Source organism: Syngnathus leptorhynchus, chromosome 3 (assembly GCF_054491065.1).
Source record: "Syngnathus leptorhynchus isolate UIUO chromosome 3, UIUO_Slep, whole genome shotgun sequence".
Lineage (NCBI taxonomy): Eukaryota > Metazoa > Chordata > Actinopteri > Syngnathiformes > Syngnathidae > Syngnathus > Syngnathus leptorhynchus.
Genome location: NC_141197.1, coordinates 10,285,896 through 10,303,990, shown reverse-complemented (window position 1 = coordinate 10,303,990; position 18,095 = coordinate 10,285,896). Strand labels below are relative to the sequence as shown.

At 40.3% G+C, this 18,095-nt stretch overlaps 1 protein-coding gene across 5 annotated transcripts in view; it reads right to left on the bottom strand.

Annotated features, from left to right (window-relative positions):
- sox6 (SRY-box transcription factor 6) overlaps positions 1 to 18,095 on the bottom strand; it is a 127,706-nt gene that overhangs the window by 108,753 nt on the left and 858 nt on the right. For 3 of the 5 annotated variants that reach the window (XM_085908296.1, XM_085908299.1, XM_085908300.1), the window contains exon 1: positions 14,459 to 14,868. The gene's annotated coding sequence lies outside the window, so the exon portion shown is untranslated. Of the gene's footprint in view, positions 1 to 14,458; positions 14,869 to 15,868; positions 15,926 to 18,095 lie in introns of those variants that run through there. The other 2 variants (XM_085908297.1, XM_085908298.1) reach the window with 2 other exon arrangements.

The following is an 18,095-nucleotide window of genomic DNA, read 5'->3' as shown; positions in this document are numbered from 1 at the left end:
GGCTACACTTGATTTTCTCGTGTGCTTCTCAACCACCGAGTGAGTTTACCAGAAAAAAAAACCACCACAATACAGTAGTGCCTATATCTTAAATCATCTTTCCCAACTGAAATGAATACAATTTCATTGATAAATCCCAAAATCACCAACAAAAGAATTAAATTGCTTTTTAAAAGTAGCATTCCACAGTTTTGTATTTTATAGAAAATGCATTCATATTGTAAATATTATAATTTCTGGACTATAAGCCGCACCAGCTAAAATTAGGGGGAAATCCTATTTTGTCCATATGTAAAACGCACTGGACTATAAGACGCAGATGTTAAATTTCCATATGTAAGAGAATATGAACAAACTACACAATATCATAAAAACCACGAAAAATCCATAGACTAGACTATAAGGCGCACTGGACTATAAGATGCAAGGTTCTAAGCTTGTAGTGGCTTATAGTCGGGGAAATACGGTATATGAAATATGAAAAAATACCATTATGTTTTCATATTAAAATTCAAGAGTCAATGGTGTGAGCAGATTAGCCACCAGGGGGCAGTATAATAGAAACAGATTTAATCCAATTACTGTAGATTTGATGGTGCAACACAATGAAGACAATTGAAACTAAACTACAATGGTGTTTTTTGCAGATTGTAAAGAATTTATGCCAGGGAGTGTTATATTGTCTGTCTACAAGTGTTGCTGCGCTGTATGTGTTCACACATCCACTGCTTAAAATAGATAATAAACCAGATACAAGAAAGATAGAGGAATAGCTTTGCGTGTGGAAAAAGAAATACTGGGAGACTTGACACTGGGAGGTGTAGCCAGAGATGCACTTTGCAGCATGTAAAGCCCTTTTGGCGGGAAGAGCCCTTTCATAGCTTGTGGATTGTTTAAAATTTCTGTCTAATTTTTATCAATATTTTATCAGCCAGCCTGGCCCTTTTTTCGTTGCGTTATTCAGTGTTGGAAACATGCAAACAGCAGTTTCATTTACTGGCCCAGCATTAGCAGTCAGTGCCTTCCTAACCGCTCTTTTATCCCCTTTTCATCTTTGTTTCTGTGACTGAACTCATACTAACACTGAGCCACCACAGACGAGACACTCACAAAAACGTCTTGCACCAGTGTGTCAGGAATGTCTATCGGAGTGACACTTTGGTGAAACTATCTCTGACGAGGGTACAATTGGGATTAGGATTTCTGGCTACAGCACAAAGGTGAAGCAAACGGGAAAGAAAATCCACCCAGGAGCACTTTATTTGATGAAGATACAACACTTTGATTGACCAAAGCTTTCATGTGCTACTCTGCCAACATACTTTTATTTTCTCGATAAGTGAAACAAGAAGGGAATAAGAATATTTGAGTCCCAGTGCTTCTAACAGCCGTCTACCAATTCTCTTTGATTCCCTTACTAATTCTTGAGTCCAAAGCCTGTAGACAGACAACATAGGAAACGCCTTGTCTTTTTGCACACCAATGAGGCCTCTTCTCCTGACTTCCAAGTTATACACGGATATTTTATTTAGCCTCTGTCTCTTTTATTATCTGTTTGTATGTGTGTGTGTGTGTGGGGGGGGGGGGGGGGGTGCTGCACGTCTCTCCCTCTCACGCAGGTAATGTGTTTATTTTTCTGAGCCCATCTTCTAGTTTACTGTGTGCTAGTGTTTCTCCCCTCTTATCGCCTGGCCCTCACGGGGCACTTTAGCCCCTCAAATCCTGTTCCCCACATACTGGTTTTAGAATCTGTGAAATGAATGCTGGAGAAGCGTGGCCACAATGTCCGCCTGTGTTGCCACTGGACTAAAATGGGCTTGGCATTTTTTTTTTTTTTGTCCAGGGAGATGCATAATGGAAGTTTTTAACACCTCAAAAGAGGCTGGGCCTTTGTGAAGGCGCACTACAGAAAGCTGCCAGTCTCCAGAGGAGGCAGACACACTGAGTGGTGCCGGACAAAGAGCTCAACGAGCAGAATCAGCAGGGGCATCACTCTGCACGCAGCCGCCCGCATGCACATAAATACATACATACAGTATATTTCTTGTAAATGTACCTAAATGCATAGAGGTGAAGCTGCACCTATCTACCAGCAAAAGCAAGATAATAAAACAAAAGCAATTACAGTGGGCGGTTAATGTATTTGTCTATTTTGATTCAAGTTATGGTGGGAAGTAAATTATATTCATTACATTAGAACACAATGTTGGTAAATGTAAATAACATATACTAGCCTCTGCTCTAGAAGGGGAGTGGGCAATTAAAAAATTAAAAAAACATTCAGCCGTATTACATGAAAATGAATACTGTCAGTCTGACCTAACTGTATTACATTCGTAAAACAATAAGTGAAAACAATTAGAGCTCTCTGGCCCTATTGTTCACCTGTAAGGTGATTTTTAGGAAAACACAGTTTCCATGGGAAAAACATCGGAAAAGACATGAGTGACAATGGGTCAGTATTCGCTGTGCATTCACGTGGGCAGACCTGGCAGCCACACCCTTTGCAGCCTTGTGCTGACCTTTCACCCTTACGCTTCAGAATCTTTGCTGATGAACTCTGGAGGAATATCTACCTCTGGGGTAAAAAAAAATTGGTAAGGGACATCATGGCAGCAGAAGTGACACAGAATTATTGGAAATTAATTGCCACATTCTGAAAAATAAAATAGCAGATCAATATTAGACGTTATAGTAACACTTCATGAAAAACAAAAGTCATGCTACCAACGTGGCAACCATGGCTAACATCGGTTTGTTTCCAGTCCTAATGCTTGCCTGATGTTGCCAGGGTTGCTTTTTTTTGTTGAATTTGGAGATGCATTCTCTGTGACTGTTTATCACGACTGCACACTTTCATAAGTGCATGCCATTATCAGACAGTAAATTGTCTAGTTTTGGTCAGAGACTCAAGAGGGGTTGGGAGGATAAATGAAGTGAGGCTCAAATCTGGCTAGCATTGGTACTCCCTCTTTAAGAGACGATATACACAGTGACCACCAGTTATTATGTCAGGAAAAGCAGAACATTGTTACATTTAAGCAAACACGCTTAATTGCCATTTCAGAAAATGGATGGATGGGTATATCTTATCACTGCCCAAGTACAATAATGGGTATATTCTACAGCTGCCCAAGTATAATAATGTCTTATGCTGTTTACATGTCCACAATAAAGATTAATATCTACAAATTGCTTCCTTGCACAAATGAGTTGCTACTTTCATCCGAAGCAACCAAATCAATCTGCAATTGTCTCAATGCTCAAAGTGGTTGCCAGTGACAAGGCCGAAGCCACAAGCATCTGTATTCAAATGATCCCCCAGTTCAGGCACAGCTTAGTGTGGATCTTTTCCAACAACACTGCACTGAAAATCAATCACATGGTGAATTAAACCAGAAAGGAAACAAGTGATCCATAAATGATCAGGTTACAACAAGGCAATGGTGTCTGAAAATTATGCATTTTTTTCCTCCCCAGAAGAAACATTGAGCACAATTTGGGAGTGACATAGTTTTCCACCAATGACTTTTATTGCTGTGCAAAAGTGTCCTAGGTTGACCAATAGTTATTTTCCAACTGAGGGCTTAGGTGGAAAACATTTGTGGTCGAGTAGATGACATCACTCATTGCATGTTGTTGTGCAGCATCTCTTATAAGGAATTTGTTTGGATGGAATGAATGACATACAATAGTCAAGGAAATTTAAGAATAATAGCCACGGTGTAAAAGGGATCATGATGGAATTATTTCACTGTGGCTCCACTTGCTCCTCCACAGCCTTTTTTACAATTAACACTATAACCTGCTATTCCTTCTTATTTACAAGAGCACAGGTCATTTCTCCTCTTTTTAAAATGCCACGATAAATGGCAGCGTTTGAAAATGCAAATGAGTGCATTTAGGGGGAGTTTGAGAATATTTCCGCCTTCGTAATCTTCTAAAGAGGGAAATGATTTAGAAGGAGGACACAAATCTCCAGCGACATGGCAGGAACTGTAGGGCACTTTGGTCTCCCCATTCTCCCTTTCTCGTCTCACTCATGTCTCCCTCCGCCCCTTCTCCGCATCTCTCCCTCCTAATTCACCTCTCCCCCTTGTTGCCCCCGGGGTGGCAGGGCCAGGAGTGAAGGACGAGGGGGCTGAGAGCTCAACTCGGGTCGGCTGCTCCCTTCAGAGAAAACAAATGTAGTGTTTGAGCCACTGATCACTTGCTTAATTGACTTTAACACTCTTTTTCAGGATGAAAAAAGAGCCTTTGAAATAAAAGGTCAAATTACCTCTAGAGTCAGGCAATAAATAAGTCAAACAAGGTAAGAGGTTGCTGCCAGCAAATGTTAAAGGGAAATTTAATTAGAGGGGGGGAAAACAGAAGGCTCCATATTGGATCCTCAACTATGGACCGTTCCAAATTAGAGGCTTAACAATCATTCAGCAAAGAAAGCAAATACATCCAGCATCATTATTTTGAATTTCAAACTGAACAAAATATATAGTCATATCATTGCTCCCTATTAATCCGCACTCTTTAGTGCACTAAATTTTCTCCCATTTTATGAGGCCCATTGTCCATTGAATCCAGCACAAGGAAAGGAAACGGGCATAAAGCAAATCTTCAGTCTGGACTGAAACGGAACAAGGGAAGGCGGCAGACAACGCCGCTCTACACCCAAAGAGCTACAATGTGGCCTTTGTGACATAATGCGCTTCGTAGAGCAGATTGGGAAAAATAATCCCAAATTTACTGCATCACTTTGTCCAGCAATAACAACTGACATCACAGCGTGTGCCATGTATGCCATATTTCAGCGTACATGTTGGATTTAGAAGAGATCGGGGGAGGGTGGGGGGGGGGCTTATAAAAGCATTGCCAAGCAGTTATTACAGCCCCATCGTGTCCTGTGTGCCTATGACAACATGGGACAAGAAAGTGTAAAACTCTGCAGACTGACAGCAGGAGGGAATCTGTATAACCTCACTGCACACTTTTAATTAAGCTCGAGACAAAGATGTAGCTTGTATTACACTGTCAAACACTCAACGCTGAAATTCTGGCGTACACTCTTGGATTTATTTGCTCCCGTGTTGCAGAGCTCCCAGATCCAAAAGAGTGAGCAGAGTGCGGTGCGGAGCAGCCGGACACAGAGGTTCTTCTAAGTGGCTAACCCAACGGCAGAAACATGAGGTTGGTGTTAACAGTGCCGAAAGCATGACAGGTGGGTCACATGAAAGATCAAGTCCAGTTCATTTCACTTGTTCAACACATGCTTCTCATTATTCGACATGAGAAATTGACGTCGCTCCGATCCAAAGTGACAGACTGCAAACTAGTCTTAACCTACACATTGAGTACACATTGAGCGATATGACCGGAGCGTAAACGTGGAAAGTGCTGATGACACAAAACACAAAAGGAAAAATACTTCAACAAATTGTCATTAAATGATTTAGCATTTCTTCTCTTACTCTTTCTATTTCTACGGAAACAAAACATTTTCCACAGCTGCTTCTTTTCAATTCCTAAATGGTCTTACGATATTTTTCCAACCATGAGGACTCTGCTTGTGTATGTGAACATACACAGTACGATATTGTATGTGCTTGTGTGTGCCCACTCTACATCACACGGAATGTTGTTTTTTTTTTTTTAAGTTGGTCGCTATGGCCAATTGGTAAAATGTTGAAAATGAAAAAAATATTAAACCCCACACTCCACTCTCTTATTTTTTTTTTGAATAGCCAAGAGATAAGCACCTTTTAGCAAAGCAGCCAGTGGAGTTTAAGCTTATTATGAATACCTCTCAGAGCGCAGAGGCAAAAAATCAAAAGGAGTAATAGGCAGGTAAGCCAGTGTCATTTTAAAGAGGAAGTCACTTGTGAAATTGTCAAATCTCACAATATTCTCCCCTCGGCACACTCCCACAAAAGATTTCTAATGGCACATCTCTGGGGAGAAAAAAAAGTTACCGGTTTATTGTGTGAGACAGAAAATCTGCAGATAATCTCACCATTGTTGGGTCTAATATTAGTTAGATCAAATATATTTTTCTTTAAATAACAGATAAATCACAAGAGGGGATTCTTCCATTCCAAATTCCTGTGCTGTTCTGAAATTACTTTCTAAATCCATGATTAGGAACTGTAAAGCTAACATTCAGCTGCTTTTTAGTATATCATTTTTTTCACATTTTTTTTTTTTTTTTTTTTTTATGGACATGGTCAAAAATAGCACCCTATGACGCACTTTGACATCATCGTAGACATTTCTTTCAAACAGGGATCTAAATGATCTGAGAGGAGCTGATATATATATATTTTATGATCAAACAGTATAGATATACAGTACATGTAAACAGTTCTGCAAAGATTGAGGAGGGTGGACACTAGTGTCTCCCAAGCCACAAAACCAAGCTAGACTAATAAATTCCTTCTTCTGAATATTCATCAATGTTGCCACATGATCTGCAGGTCACCTAATCACAGTCACTTTCCTCTTAATCACAGGGTTTTAATTAGGTCCTAATAAGCTTTTCCCCATTCTTTCTGAGTGCCTCTGTGTCACTCACACATCAGACCATGAAATAATATATTAAGGGGCTGTCAAACCCGAAAGGGGCGCTCCGCTTGCGGCAGTCATACTGGTGGCAGACCTTCTTATGCTAATTGAAATTATCGAAAGCTTAGCCCGGGCTCAGTACGGCAGGCAAAAGCTGGTGCCAGTATTGAGGCTTTACTGGTTTTCTCTGATGTCGGGTAATTGTTTAAACCTGATTTGGTGCAAGGCCTCGTGAAGCCGATCCTGCCAAGATTGGGGGGGAGAAAAAAAAATCCTCGCTAGCACTTTTTCCTCCGCTGTTTCCTCTATTCTAATTCAGGCCTCAAGTGAAGCCTCAAGGATCCATGTTCATCTTGGACAAGCAGTGTTGGAGATGATGATCACTGGCCGCAAGTTGATAATGATGACTGTTTAATTAGAAGCCTTTCTTTGGCCTGACCATAACCCAAACTCCTCCACCCTGCAGATGGTAACCAATAAATTTAGCTTTTTCTGAGGATGAGGAAGAACATTGTACCTCCCCGGTCTATCCTCAGCACCACCCCTAACCGACAACATAAAGCTTTGCTCCCTGTTGACACACAACCACAACCAGCTCTGTGTTGGAAGAGTCCAAGCGTGTTCCTTATACTCTCCACTCGTATACATTCTCTTGGAAGTGATTCCACATTTCCGAGGCCAACTTTGGCTGGCGTACAACATTTGATATTCTCTCATTATCTTTACCTCAACCGAAGATGGTAACTTTCCCCATGCTTCAAACGGTAGCAAGAATGACACACAAACTACCTTATCCAAAAGACATTTGTGTTAAACATATACATTTAAACATATACATTTAGCTTCAGTTTTAAATCAATCCTTTACATTGATACATTGCTGGCTAATGTATAGTTATGGCTGTGCGTGCACTGCTGTTTAGACAATGCACAGCGTGAAGTCAAGCCAACTGCTGCGGTCGTAGCAAGTACATCATGGTTTAAACTTGTAAAACACTCGGTTAAAAAAAAGTCCACTTTGAATAATTGCAAATATTTTGTGTGTAAATCCAGTCTTTTTTTTTTAAACATCCCATACTGCTGTTCCACTGACTTCAGCAAATGACTTTTGAGAAAATGCGATTTAGCATTGCCGCTCATGTCGGACAGCCCCCACCCAGCTAAGACCCCCGCCGTTTATCTGCCAATCATCCTCTTTCTACAAGCTTACCCTCTGATTGTGTGTGTATGCATGCCTGGGTGTGTGTGTGTGTGTGTGTTCCCTATGTGGGCTGGTGTCGTGTGCCAGAGTGGCTATCCCCTCAGATTGTCAAAGAGGCTCATGGGAAATTTACAGCACGGGCCAAACCACAAGCTTTCTCTATCATTTCAGCAGATTTCTCTTTTTTTAGTCCCATTCAAGAAAGTGATTATAGCAGAACTTACTTTCTTGGCTTTATTCTTCAGGCTCTCTGGGTTTTCCTCACCGCAGCTGCACTTTGCTTAGAAACGTGCAGCAATCCAATATTTTCTTAAGTTCATTGTTAGGCAGGGCATTTTTTGGCATTACTTGTTACAGTCACTTTCGAGGCAGATTAATAATGTTCACTCACATTATTTTTTTACACGTAACGCTTTCATGTTTTCCCACCAAAGAAGTTGTGAGTGTCCCATATGCACATGGAAAGTCACATCACCGTCGAATCAGGTGACGACCATACATAATGAGAGAGTAAAAGTGTGCTATTTAGAACACAAGGCTGTTGTTTAGCTTACAGTATGTTTCTCAGAAGACTGAGCTCTTCAGCTACAGACAGAAGAAAAAGCTCACGTTGTATGTGGCATGATTCGACATTTCTAACGCTACTGTAACTAATATGCTGTACATCTACCGTAGGCTACAGAATCTGACCTTTGACTCGTGATCCACATCAAAGACAAAAGAGTCAAACAGGACTTATCGTTCGTCATGTGTTTCTTTTTACATTAAAAACATAGTGGGAAAGGAATACAATACAACAATTAACTACTCGAAATCTAATGATTAACTTACTGTTTGGTAAGAATAAACTGTGAGTTTATAAACTTGCTCTCAAGGGTCTGAGGTCACTTCATTTCTTGGGCCATCATTTCATCATCATTCCCTTCAATTATTTAATCAAAGCCAGAGCGAGTACATTTTCTCAGATTAAGGGCATATCCGTGTAAAGGTTCCAAGTCGGCGTTAAAACAAATGAATCAGAAACAAAAGACCTCGGCAACAGAAGACACTGTGGTTAACTTCATCAGAGGTTGAGCCATAAGACGCTTTCCACCTCCTCCCTCTTTGTCACATTGATTTATATTTGGCATCATCGTGTTCCATTGGAATAACAATCACAAATTCGATTTCTAGCCCAATATGTCCTGTCTTTTCCATAACTTCCCCCGCCTGTTTCAAAATGTCATATGAGCTGCTTCACAATGAGTTTCTGAGGAGTATTTGTTTCAATCCCCCAAAAAATCGCAGCAACCCCACCGCTCAACATTGTGCACGTCAAGCTGAATGCAAAAAAAAATTCACGTGCCAATATAAATGGCTTCCAGCATCTTTATGGTTGTAATTGGGAGAGAAGAGGCCAGATTGGCAGGCCAAGTCACAAGCCAGGAACATATTTTACGTCTCATGTCAGATCAAGCTGGCAGATACGCGGCAGTCTGTCAGCTTTCACCAACTACATCATTTCTAATCGTACAGACAGGGGAGACTTGTGTTAGGATGTGTACAATGATCCTCTCTTGCTTCTCGGGTACGAAAACATCGGAAGTCTAAAGATGTCATTGTGAATAAGAGAAATGCTGACCAACACAAAACTGATGTTTAAACAGAAAAACATTTGCCGGTCAAACACTATCTTTCAGGAATCGAATATTACACAGCATATTTTACTGATAACATTTTATCAGCATGCACGGTAACCAGATGTGCGTACGTTGCTTTTGATAGCAAATGTTACGTTCATGTGAGCGCAGGCTTCACTGTGTCCATCTTACACAAGTCACGAGTGCCGAGTCCTTCGCCACTTTATGCGAGCCGCGGGCTTCTCTATGAGAACGCCCGATCCGAGGATTATGGGAGGCATGATGACGGGTGTGGGTTGTGACGCCTTTTGTGCGAACTGCAGCACAACAACCAACATAACACTCATCTCTTTTGCCTTGGTCCCTCGTGGGACACTAGCGTGGGTCTGCAGAGAGTCGATAAATCAAGAAAGACAGTATTGATCACTGCTTCTTTGTGGTGTAATCCTGCACTTCCACTGCTTTTTAAAGAAAAATAATTTGGATCGAGTTTAGTTTGCATAAATGTTTTAGTCTTTTAGGCCAGATATATTCTAAAATAAAACAAACCATAAATTCGTATGAAAGGCAGTTTTTTGATCCGCTGCTGTCCGATCGGAGTCGTTAAGACTTTGACTTGCAGTCTTTTAAGTGTTCACTAAAACAACTTCACAAAATTCTACCAAGCAAGTGTAGCAGAAGCTTAAATCAGATTGCAACGATAATACAAAGACATCTGTGTGGCTCCATCACTTCAACGTTTCATGTTTTATGAAACAATGATATGTAAACATGGACGGCACTATAAGCCCTGAATATACTAAGACGCTAAATATATACAGTACACTTAAGAAAAACAATTCTTTTTATCAAGCATTTCCACAAGTGCATTCCACTACATTATAGTGCCAATTTGAATTTGATCAACTACTCAACATTATATTGTAAGAACACTCATGTACATTGTTCGCAAAGGTTAATGTCGTGCGTCTGTGGTACAAATAATTACACAAAAGCTTTCAAATGGTTGCCAGAGGGGGAGAAGCGTAACTTGTTTTCTTTGGATTTCATCAGCAAAAGTCTGCACAATGAGCTCTGACTGACATGAGAGTTTGTTTAAAATTCACTTTCAACCACCTGTACACTTTTCACACAACCTGACAGTTCTCAGCCTTGGTCTGTAAGCTGCATATATGTGTGTGTGTGTGTGTGTGTGTGTGTGTGTGTGTGTGTGTGTGTGTGTGTGTGTGTGTGTGTGTGTGTGTGTGTGTGTGTGTGTGTGTGTATTGTTCACGTTGCAGGGACATAAGTGTTTACACAGCCATTGCGGCGACTCACTTCACTTCTGGGGACAAAATTACATCGTCACTATGTCAATATATTGCGACATTTTAAGGCCAGGGAAGTAGTTTAAGGTTAACGCTGGCTTAGAGTAAGTGTCCGAGAAATGATTCTAAATAGTGTGCGTGTGTGTGTGTGTGTATGAAGGCACTCCAAAATCCAACACATTTTAATTATTGCCGGGCTGCTCCGTGTTCCTCTTTGATGTGGCAATCAAGGCGAGCATCCTCACAGAGCCACTGAACGAGCGCTCATCTGATTCAGAAAAAAAAACAAAAAAAACAATCACCCCGACTAATTCTTGCACCCGATTACCGGCCAAGACCTGTGTCAAAGCCACCAAGGCCTGTCCAATTAACTCTACATATTAATGTGTGATGTAAAATGAAAAAGAATTGAAAAAAATCAGAAAAATCAAAAGAGGCTGGACTGTTGCATTTTGAAGTCAACATTAATTATGCGCAACTATGATATGGACTCAAGGAAAATGGCCAATTATTTTTTAGAAAAACATTGGTTGGGAGAATGAATGATACACACCAAAATGGGCCACTTAAGTTACTCTTGCAATTAGACAGTTTCTGTGAAAATGCACCCAACCAGATGTTTCTTTTTTCATCTTTAATCCTTGAATGTCGGCAATTCCGTGTTATTTACTTCCCAAAGTGTGGCGCGTGTATCGCGAGTGGTACATGGGCTCCCTCAAGTGGTACGCAGAAATACTGCTTGAGTGCTGTTCGATTGTATTTAACTTTTACTACGAAACATGTATATGTACATGTATGTGTATTCGTTTTTACATGTCTGTCGCCTTCTTGATCACTACTTGGACCTACTATGCTACAGTCATTTACCATTAGTTATATGATGTTATTTTAGGTGGTACTTGGTGTACAAACTGACGGAGGAGGCCCAGATCCTCATTGCTGTTATTTATTTGCACCATATCACTGTGGCTTCCCACCTCTTTAAGCACACATGCACAATGGTGTGAAGAAATACGCAAACATAATCCCGTACGAGAGCATCATAACTGTACTAGCTTGTCAGTAACTTCTCGTCGGAATGGACGGATTACATATTTGATGCCCGCCTATTCCTGTCACTTTGGATCCTTGCGGAAATAAAGTGCGTGCAAATTGGTTAACACTTAAGACAGATGTCACAACATGTGTCGCCACATTTATTATCTGCTGGCCTTCTGCTCTAACTTTACCAGGCCTTCTGTTGTTTACTTCTCGCCATCTTGTTTACCCTACGCTCTTGTACCACAAAGAACAGAAGAAGACCCTCCAGCCCTCCATCCGAAGACACACGCGCGCACACACACACACACACCTGCTGTGGCCACACTTCACTACACGTCCTGTCACTTGGATGCCGCTTTGAATGATTGTTAAATCTCACGAGCAAATCGAAACCTTGGTTTATTAGACTAATAGTACATTTGAATAATGGAAGCCTAAACATTTACGATAATGCACAAATATTTTTCCTAGTAATAATTCTCACTGTGTCGGAATGTCATTTAAAGGTGATTTGTGCATCGCGACTGTTTCAAGTTGGCGACTGCAACGTTTTAATTGAATGGTTTAAAAAAAATGTAACGGCCGTGACATTCAACAACACACTCAGCCTCAACTGTTTTAGTTATTTAATTATTTGGTGCATCACAGAGAGAGGAGCAGAACCAAAAGCCGTATGTACTTATTCAGAGAGATGTCTACAAGCAATTTGATGAAATGCACTTTTCCTCCTCCTCACGGCTATACTTTTTCTTCAAAAAGCTCCTGCTAAGTGAATCAAACTTGTAGATCTTCGAGAAAATGTAGTTTGTGGCACTTAGACTAAACAACTTTGGACTGAGATAGGTCCCTAGAACAATAATGGTTTTAATAGCAATATACGATGGTTCAGGGGCGAAGGTTTCTCTTGCAAAAGCGATACATTGGACTTGGACAGAGCGCGTAATATGTTTAGACAAGTGAGCCAGGTGCCCTTCATGCTCGTCAGTCCTAAAAAAAAAATCCTGACTATATCTCCATTTTAGAGGCTGAGTTCAAGAGCTGCTTGGAGTCTCAACACACACAACCAATTTGAAATTACAAACGTGATGGACGCAAAGACAAATGAATTTAGTCTGGTGTTCATCTATTAAAACGAGCAAATAAACCGCAAATTAAACGCATGTTTGAAATGTGCACACACCAAAAAAAAAAAAAAAAAAAAGATCACGCGGAAAGCGAGGAAGCATCCCAGATGAAGAAAATGTGCGCGAAGTTAGTGCACTCTGCGTGCACTCCTCATGAGCCTGCTCTGCCATCACAACAATGTGCTGAATGGGCAGTCTAATTATACATGTGCCATTTAGACGCGTGCATTTGGTGTCCACGACCACCTTACCTTATGTGGAAACTTCACGGCTGTGCACCACAAAGTGTTGTCAAACAAATAGCAATTGCATAAAGTTTGTGCGCAATTGAAATGTTTTTATTTATTTATTTTTTAACTTAAAGCCGGGGGGGGGGGGGGTGCTATAAGGAGCTGGAGGATATTTCTACCGAATTGCTTAAAAGCGAGCGAGTCAAAAACGTTTTGATGTAAAACAATGGAAATGTCTAATTCAAGGTTATTTGTAATAGGTGGTTCTCTGTTTTTAAAATAAATAGGATCACAAATTATTTTTGCTGCAATTACATTCCAAATGTTTAATTTATTCCTAATCATGCAAAATTATAAGTCATCATAAAAAAAACAATATCTGCGTTTTTACAACCCCAAACCGGACTTTTGTGCATACCGCAAATAAACGTTTATTTTGAACTGACATGTAGTGATTAAATTTTGGGAAGCAGTCGATCAAAGTGTAAGAAAATATTTGGGGTTTTGTTTTGGTTAGTTTGAAGCTTATTTCCACTTTTCACAAAGTTAAGCATGCAGTCGCCAGATTGCCGAGTTTCCGGCTTTTGCTCTTAAATGGAGAAGCGTTGCTTGTAGAATAACTGCGTCTTCTGTAAATGGGCAAGCACTGCGATTGTTCAATTTAATTTATGACTTGTGCATTCTTAACAGGTCAATTCCCCCGACCTCTGGGAAAGTGAAGGGAGAGCGCGTTCATTCCCAGGCTAAACGGGGACGATGTCCGTCATTTAAAGAAGAAAATAGGATGGTTTATTTAAAAAAAAAAGTCTCGGGTTAAAGACAGTTGTATACATAAGACACGATTAGATAGAGTCGAGCGGCGTGCGTGGTAACTCAAGCGCGTATTTATTCTCGATTTAAGCGGGATGGGTAAAGTTGCGTGGGACACATGAACTTGCCAAAAAGCAACTTAAACACGTGCGACACGCGTCCTGGGTCAGGTGGGAAATGTCGCTGTCACTGACGTTGCGCGCCGCGAACAAGTTTGGAGTTTCGAGCCGGTGTCCGCGTGTAATATGCTCGCTCGGCGACTCGGAGGCAAAACATGACAAAATAGAGTTAAAAGTGAATTAAGTGAGTATCGATCCAAGTTTTCCGGGGACTTTACGGTTGGAGTGAACGCGAACGCTTCTGAGTCATCACTTGCCTCATGCGCACCTAGTTTCTTGTGGCTGTCGCAGTTTTTTTCTTATTATTATTCATCTTTCTAAATCTTTGCAACAACGTGCAGTTTATTTAAGTTGTTTCTTTGCAAACCACGTCTCCTCTTAATTTTTAACCGGAGTGGATGAACAAACAAGTGGACAACATGCGGAGTTAAGCAAGTAAAAGGCGTTGTTTACCTTGACGACGTAAGTCGAGGAGAACGCGGTGCGTGTGTCCTCTCCGTGTCGTAACAACAAAACAAGTGGATGAATGGTTCAAGTTAAAAAGTCTTCTTCTTTGTGTCAACGCGGCGCCTGCATCAGAATCGGGGGTCCCGCATGCGCTCGCAGAAGTTGAGCTGTCCAAAAGTACAAGTATAGCTTTTGTTGCGCTCTTCTTTATCTCCCTCCCTCTTTTTCGAACTCTCTCTCTCTCTCGCTCTCTCTCGCTCTCTCTCTCGCGCGCTCTCTCTCTCTCGCGCGCTCTCTTTCTCAAGTCTCTCTCTCCAATTCTCTGTCCGTCTCTCTCTCTCTCACTCTTTGGTGCTGTCAATCTCGACAATCAATGCTCGCTACCATGTCGCAGGTATTCAAAGCATTCCCCCCACGCGAGACATCACAAAGTGAGTGGCCAGGGCATTGATCCGGAGGGAGGGAGAGCGGACTTCTTCCTCCTCCTCAACCCCCGACCCCCACCTTCTCCTCCTTCTCTCCCCCATCATCATCCTCCTCCTCCCAAATGAGAGTCACTTTAATAAGATGATTAAAATGAAGCTTGCATAGGATATAGTGATGCATTAAAAAAATAATAATCTAAACTGCAACAATCATGTAACATAGACTTGGAGTTCCATACCAATATCGTGGTGTGCACAACGACATGATTTTTTTTGTTCTATCACTTTCTTGCAGCATAACTTGATGAAAGTCATCAGAAAATGCTCTCTCTTGACAATTTGGGCACAATAAACGTAAAGTGAAGCTGCCCTAAGCTTCTAAATGCAGCTCAACAATTTGTGATATTTTAAGACATACGCTTTAACTGACTTGTATTTCTATATTTGGTAACAAAATGTTACTGAATAACGGAACATATTTGATTCCTTTATTATTCTGTTACATTCCATAATCGCGGCTGGAAATATTATTAAGAGCATGTCTTTGAAATAACAGTGAATGTAAGTATTCACGCCACAAAATGTTCCAAACGAGGGAATATTTCACAAAAAATATGAGTAATTTCGGATAATTCATGAGGATTTTTATGATGATCATTATGACATTACAGTGCGTTTATTTGTATCATTAAATTGCAAAACTTTCAAGTAACTGTTTCAACTTTTAAGGTTTAATGACCATCACCAATTGTCGTCGTTCTACCCATTCAAAGACATTATTTATCATTTTCAGATTTGCAGACATTGACTAAAAGTATCATTAAGAGTTACATTTCTTTTTAGAATATCACCATGACCTCTCATTTGTCCAGATTGTGAAAGCACAAAATACGTTCAATTCTATAAATGATCAGAAACTATTTGGGGGCGCGTACAAATGTCCCGACCCACAGGCAAACTCAAAATAAAAGAATATTAAATGATTACTTACAAATTGATGAACCATTAGGGGGAATAAATCTTGATTCTTGTCTGTAGTCACACACAACTGAAAGAGAGAGGAGATGTGAAGAGAAAAAGGGAGAGAGATGAATATAGGCTACAACTCAAGGACACCACATCAGATCACAATTCCGCGCTTGCCTAATTTTCCCCTTAACGCACCAAGATCGGATGTCCCAAAAACTGTAAACGCCTCACACGTGCATGGCCACGATCTCCCCACGTCCAAACCAAAGATCCTCAAACGTTATAATATTATTATGGAAAGGAAAAAAAAATGGGAACAAGTCGTGAAATTAACTTATTTTTTTAGTAATTGCGAACCTGAAGACTCTTCTTATAAAATCATGTAATTTGAAACGAACAAGTTTAGTCATTTTAGCAGCAACATAACCGGCATGCATGGATAAAATCGAATTTATGCTGTAATTATTCCCATACAATTGACTTAGTTATGACTTGACGCGCAGCCTTTCCGATGCGAGTTTGACGTGCCTCATACGCCACCTTTTGGTCATTCTCGGTAACGGATCTAGACGCCCTTCAGCCTTGGTGAATGGATACTATTTATATAACACTTTTCACAAGGAGAACAGAGTGCTTCACATAGTTATGGAATATAGTAATACTGTACAGTTCAAACAGAACTGTATATTATATTCTTTTAACGGCTATGTCAGTAGTTTTCAAAGTACGGTAGCAAAAAAATGTCAAGATTTGCATAATTGTGCAGCAGATTATTATTATTTTTTTAATCCAGAACAGTACATTTGCTTTTGCCTATTTTCAGACATATTAAAGACCAAACCAGTGACTGGATTACAGTTAGTTCATGTTTGTGCATTCCCTGCACTGTCCATTTGAAAAGATGCCTGTTTTTGAATCAAATGATGGAAATTAAACAGACAGACAGACAGAGCGAGAGAGAAAGAAAGAGAGAGAGTGAGATGGATAGATAGATACTAGAAGGATAGACAGACTGATGGATCCAGATCATAATGTATATACAAGAACAAACTGAAAAGTTATTAATAAGGGCCTTTAAATTGACATCCAGCAGGTTTTCTTTTGTTTATTTGATATTTGAAGTCAAAACAGCTGTTTAATTTAGAATGCAACCAAATTTTAAGCAAAGCAGAGAAATGATTTGACTAAATAACGTCCTGATATTGATAGCTTCACACATGGTGCACGTGAAGCGGGAAAGAGAGTCCGGCATGTCGGGTGGGGGCAGTAATGTAGACACATTTGCATATCTTTATAATCCTTTGATGCATCTCGAAATGCAAGTCTAGCCCATAAATATTTGAAGAGGAGAGCGCATAGAAATCAACATTTTTGTTACAATAAATTAACATGTGTTCGTCTCCTGTTCTGCATGCTCAATGAGAGTGAGGATAAGCAGCAGCCCTCTACTTTCATTCCAGCCGACAGGTTTTGCTTTTTCAGGGAATAAAGCCGCTTCATACACAGTTGTTGAGATTCTTTACAATTAAGTCAACCTAAACTATGAAATAAGTCAGTATGAGGTGTTGCTGTCATGACGTGACCATTACAGTTGTGCCTATTGCTCTGTTTTTTTCCTCTGTCTATCTCTAACAGTTGCCCCACATGGTTCTGTTTGAGGTTTCCTCCTCAGAGAGAAATTTTCCTCAGACAAGTACTTGCTCATGTGGGGTTAAGGCGGTTTTTGAGAAGTGCGGTTCTTAACCTGCTCCATAAAGTGCCTCGAGATAACTCCAGTTGTGAATTGGTGGTGCTATATAAATAGGACTTGAAACGCAAACATCAATGGAGATGGTGAGGAACAAGTCAGATGCACCGATATTGTGGATTTCAATCAAAAGCTTCTGGGGAAAAGAAAAACAACAACGTTCAAGGAACAAAACTTACAAGTTAAAATTCATCGTCACAAGTTATCAAATTACAAAAAAAATCAGCAAACTGTTTGAATTTCAACTCAATGAGCATTTTCTTTGGCTTTGTATCCATGCGACCGAAAATTTAAGTCGGAAAAACTTTCAAATATGGATGACTGACATTTATGGAAACAATGATTAGGGCAAAAAAGTACGGCATGTACGTCACAGACTAAGGCACAATGTCACTTTTTTTCAGAGTGGAAATTTGAGTTCTTGTCAATACCAAAATCCCAAACTGGAAATCTTGTTTTGCAGTTGTTATTGGAAAATATGCTCTATTTTGAATTATTTTTA